Here is a 5783-nt window from a genome sequence, read left to right on the forward strand (position 1 = left end):
GCAGGCCCTGGTAGGTGTGGAGAAAGACCACACAAGTCCAGACACCATGGCTCATCTTTCTTGTTTATGTTCTTTAATATCCTGGGGTTTCTCAGCCGTAAGATGACCTAACACAACTCTTTGGAAGGGTATGAGTTCAAGCGCCATTGGCAGTCTAACTTCTAGGATCTTGTTGACTTGTAAATAAGACCAGTCCAGCTTGGATTAACGGGGAGCTAATGAAGCAATCACCTGAAGAGGTTCCAATTGATATTGTGCAGCATGTTCTCATCCATCTCCTCAACACACCTGTGGGAAAAGCTTGTTTCTGGTTCTTATTTCGCCGATGAAAGAAGCAAGTTCAGACATTTTGAGTCACAAAGTTGTTAAATCCAAGCACTAAGAACATTTGTTTATTACAAATCCTTGGTTTTCTCCCCAAATCACACTGCTCCTTGCTTCACTGGGAGAATAAACATGATACAAGCATCCAGGAGAAAGTTCGTGGTAACATGCCGGTGAGGGCTACATGCCAGGGTGGAGAGTTGGAGGCTGAATCCAAATCATAGACCTGGCAGGGGAAGGAGTATAACGGAGCTCAGCCCAGCCTACTGCCCCCCTATGGAGGAATGTGTGAGTCATGATGTACCTCCAGCCAGCCGTGAAGCCCACTTGCCATGGCTTGACCAGTGTGTTCTATCTTTCTCCCCATAGTGATCGTACCTTGTTCTGTGCCAGTTTCGTGAACGATGATCCAACTTTCCAGAGAATCATGGAGCCATCATCTGCCCGGTTTCACAGACCAGTTATGAGCCTTAGGGAAACAAAGTACACAAAATGTACAGCTGGAGTTATAGGGAGGGTGGACAAAGCTTCCGTTCTCTGAAAGGAGTCTCTTGGAAACTACTCTTGGCAGATTTTTGACTATGCCAATGTCAGTCCTGCAACATGAAGAGGCTCACAGTTCAGGATTATTTTCTTATTATGTTATTGTAAACCAAATGTCTCCAGGCTCCATCAGCCTATGGTCTCAAATTTGAACTTAAACTTCCTGGCTCAGTTGTCTCCACCTTTCTAAGTTCATGACATTATCACTGCCTTCAAAGGTCCTTCTGCTTAGCCTGCTGTCTCCTTGTGAGCCCCTAAGATGGACTTCCATGCTGCCGTGGCCCTGCCAATATTTCTGGGGAGGCCATTCCCAGCGCTCCTGCCCGGCCCCCACCACATGGGCTCACTCCCCGACTGGTCTTGTCAGACTATGTTGCTCACCCTTGACTCCAGGCAACTGGTTCACTTTTCTTCTCTCGGTAAGGAAATGCCTCCCGTTCTGTGTTCCACGTTTCAAAGAGGGACCCCACAGGAGCTCTGCTCAGATGCTGAGCGTGATTGGTCTGCCGCCATTTTCTTCTCAGGTGTTTGCCCATTATACTCACGGCGCTCAAGCCGGCACCAAAACCCACTGCCCTCCAACCCTTGGGTGGAGTTGCTAAATCCATCACACAACACTTTGCTGCTTATGCATAAGAGACTTTTTCCCAGGACACTGGCAACTCATCTTTGAAATGTGGCCTCTATTGCCTCTCCCAGCCACCCTCTTTACCCTCTCTCTGTGACTGAAGTCCCAGTATGTGTGTTAACGGAGTTCCTTCTCAGAGTACTTCCAGCCCACACCCAAATGGATTCTTGGAATGATCCCCTGAAGCCACTCACCAGACAACTAGAAATTTCACCCTCACCCTACTCTGAAACAACAATGGCAAATCAGCATGGTGGCTGTGTTATTTCAGGAAGCAGTTTGAAATTATAGCAACTTCTGATTTTCCTCAAGGTTCATGGCTCTCATGAATTACTCCCGTTAACACAAGTTCTTACTAGTTCTTTCCCTCCTCCCCTCTAAAAGTATAAAAATTCAACAAACATTAACAAGTATTTGTTTTGTACCAATAACTGCATTAGGCACTTTCGTATATTCCTCCCTGCTCAGAATAACCCTGTGCACTGGGTACAGTTATCCACACACAGAGTTAAACACCCTCAGGCTCCAAGAGGTCAAGAAACCGGGGCGCCTGGGTGGCTCAGTAGGTTAAGCATCTGACCCTTGATTTCAGTTCAGATCAGGATCTCCCGGTTCGTGAGTTTGAGTCCTGCATCAGGCTCTGTGCTGACAGTGCAGAGCCTGCTAGGGGTTCTCTCTCTGTCTCCCACTCTCTCTGCCCATCCCACATGCTCTTCCTATCTTTAAATAAATGGATAAATTAATAAATAAATAAATAAACTTAAAAAGAAAAACGAAAAAAAGAAAGAAACTGGCCCAACGTCATTCAGGATAGTAAGACTTTTGATCTTTGAGACCGATAGCCTGGGATCTTCAAAGTCCCTGTAGTGGTTCCCATTTCGTGAACACACTTGCAAACGTATGGTATTATAAATTGCTCAAGGACATTTGATCCTTCCGTTTGGCCACACTTTGGTCCAAACCAAATTATCCCAGTTACACATCATAGCTTAAAACAATAACCCTTTTCTTCTATCTCACAGTTTTGTGGAACAGGGATTCAGACGGGCTCCAAATGGGCCATTCCTCACAGGATGCTGACTACGTCACTTCGGCAGTGGTATTCGTCTCTGGACGGCGGTTCTGGAGAGTCCGAAAACATGAATGGTAGTTGGTGGGGGTGGCTGGAAAGCTGGACTTCACCAGGACTATCAACCAGGTTACCTGCTTTGACCTCCGCGGCATGGGAATTGCGGGAAGTGAGACCTCTCACGTGGTGTTTGAGGGTTCCCAAAGAGGATGATCCAAGAGGCAGGAAGCAGAAGGTGCTAGTTTCGTAAATGAGCATATCAGCACCTACACCACATTTTTGTTGTTCAAAGCAGATACAGAGCCTGCCAAGGTTCAGGGAGAGGCGACAGAGACCCCCGCCTCTCAAAGGGAGGAGAGCTGAAGAAGTTACAGCCATTCTTAGTGGACAACAGCTTCTTCCAGATTTCCTGAATATATATATATATATACATTCAGTAAATATAAGTGGAAAGAGATAATAATTATATTTTAATAGGTACCATTGTTACAGGCTCCAGATGGATGAACTTACTCTACGGCAGATTTTCTCAACCTCAGCACTGTTGGGGAGGGAGGGGGGGCTGTCCTGTGCAGTAGCGAACATTTAACAACATCTCCGGCCTCTCCCTGCTACATGCCAGTTGCACACCCCTCGGTTGTGACTATCAAAAATGTCTCCGCACACTGCCAGGTGTGCCCCGGAGGACAAAGGTGCCCCTCGTTGAGAACCACTGCTCTGGGGCAAGCACTAGATGCCAGGATACAGCGGAGTATCGCATATAACCCTCAGTAGGGCATACATCACATAGTATAACACCACCATTTTATGGAAGGGTAAACTAAGTCTCAGAGAGTTAAGTGATACCCATGGTCTCTCAGTGGGAAAAACCCTAGACCGGTCTGACTGCAAAGCCGAGGTTCTTTCTATCATGCCCTTCATCGCTGTTTTCTATTTCAAAATGTCTAGGATCCAGATAGATAGCCCAGGCCAGATAATCAGCTCTCGCAATCGGAGGCAAAACCCCAATCACATCCCCCCAGCACCACCGAGGCCCGGCCGGCTCAGCAAAGGGGCCTGGCTTGATCCCTGAGTGCTTCAGGCCATGTCCAGCAGAGAAGGCGTTGATCCACTCAAAATTAGCAGGCGCCTCTGTTCCCTGTCCTGCTGTTTGCTTACAGAGGGAACTGGAGCCTAATTTGGATCTGTGCCTGACTCTGGGCGGCGTGCCAGGCCTGGGCGCCGGAAGGCTGGTGCACACGCACACACCTGGTGTGCAGTCTATTTCAGGACACAGCCTCAGCGGCCGCTGCCGCGGGTGCCCCGGCAGGTGCGGCACGCGCTGCCTCTGTCCTGGGTGGAGGCGCCACTACTCTGGTGCGAGTTTGTCCTTGGAGCCTTCTTTTCTCAGCCCTCTTGCTCAGAGCGCAGTTCTTGACGCTTCTGCGCCCCACCCTCCCGGCCCCCACGACATTCCATCCTCACCCACGCCCACCTGCGCCCAAATTTGTTGTCTCCTCGGGGGAAGACAAATGTGCAACTCGCAGAACGTAGCTGAGGAAACAAAGTGGAAGTCGGTCCTACCCGGAGGCATGGGTCAAAAGCTTCACAGAGGTAGGCCAGCGTACGGAGGTTCCCCGGAAAGAACGCTCGAGAAGAGTTCCAAGCAGGAGAGGACACTGCAGGTAGAAAAAGTCTCCTGTGAAAGGAACGTAATGCTATCAGCGTACCCGGTCCTGGGGCCACCTCCGAACGCTGGGGAGAGAGAGGCTGAACCATAAATTGGAAAGACCAGAAACCGAGGACCGCTGTTGGGGCCTTCCCTGTGTGCAAAGGGAAAAGTAAGACTTAAGGAAAGGTGGGGAAGGTGGATTTGCCCTTTAAAAAGATTTCTCCGTCGCCTCTGGACAGTAAGGTTGGGAGAGGGCAGAGCAGAATTCGAGGCCCTGGGGGAAACCCATGTGTTGGAACAATGTCCGGTTCCATCACTCAACAAGTATCAACATAGCGACTCTCCGTGCTACTGGGCACTCAGCTAGACAGCCAAAACGGACTGACGTTGTCCCATCACGAGCAGCTCGCCTGTCCTGGTAAGGATGACAGGGAGGAAACAACAGGCACAACGAATCACGCGGTTAGAATCCTCTAAGGAGGCCGAGTCTAGTGGCCCGGAACCGTGTCCAGCAGGAGAACGCGCACCATCGGAGGGCGCAGTCAGGGGCGGGGGCAGTTTGTCTTTGATATTGGATAAGTCAGTCCCCCACCGACCCTCTGGCTCAGGCCCTATTCGTCATCAGTTTACAGAGGCAGAAACAAAGGCTTAGGGGAGGGAGGCAAACCTTTTCCTTAAGGCAAGTTTCCCTTATATAAATATCTAAGGTACATAAATATCTACCTCCCTGAAAGCAAGGAGCAGCAGGAGCGGAGGCAAGGGAGACTGATTCCAAACGCGACTGCTTCCCTCTGCCTTGTGCCCACCGCGTGACCTGTGATCTGGAGAACTTGGGTTTCATCCGTCTCTGGTCTCTCGCCTGGCCTTTCCCTTCCCTCCCCTGCTCCCCACCTCTCTCCTCTCTCTCTCTCTCTCTCCCTCTCCCTCTCCAAGCTACATTGTTTGGTTGCACTGTGTGGACAGAGCCAGCCGGCAGGGTGACCCTGGGGCAGAGATGGGAGCTTTCTGTTCCTTGCATCAGAAAAGCAGACGAGGCCTCTCTGGCAATTGGCCGCGGACACAAAAGGAGCTTGCGCTGTAGGTGACTCAGCTCTGGCCTCAGCAGTGCTCCACCATCGGCTGTTAAAAAAGAGACAAGGCAGCTTTCGGGAGACCTCAGACTGGTTCCCCAGCAAGCCACTGCCCACGGGGAAGCAGCTGGGCAGACAGTGCTGGCTTTTTAACGAACCGCACGGCAGAGGGCTTTCACAAGGCGTGAGCAGAAGCCCTGCTGGTCCGGGCCGGTCTCTAGGTCCTGTTCGACTGCGATATTTGTCTCTGTCACCTGGAAGGTGGCCCTGGGAGCAGGCATGTGACTGGCTGACTCATTCTTCACGGTCCCAACATAGTTGTGAAGATGGCTTTGAACTGAGCGGGAGGGAAGAGTTCACATAAATGCAGAGGCATCTTCCCCGCACCCCTGATGGAAGCGCTGGGGCCCAGCAGAAAGGACCTGGGCTTGAGAACCAGCTGGATGAACTTGGACCCCACCTCCCCCCCGCCCCCGGCCCCAGCACCACACACCCCGC

The sequence above is a fragment of the Acinonyx jubatus genome, chromosome F2 (assembly GCF_027475565.1).
Source record: "Acinonyx jubatus isolate Ajub_Pintada_27869175 chromosome F2, VMU_Ajub_asm_v1.0, whole genome shotgun sequence".
In the NCBI taxonomy this organism is placed as follows: Eukaryota; Metazoa; Chordata; class Mammalia; order Carnivora; family Felidae; genus Acinonyx; species Acinonyx jubatus.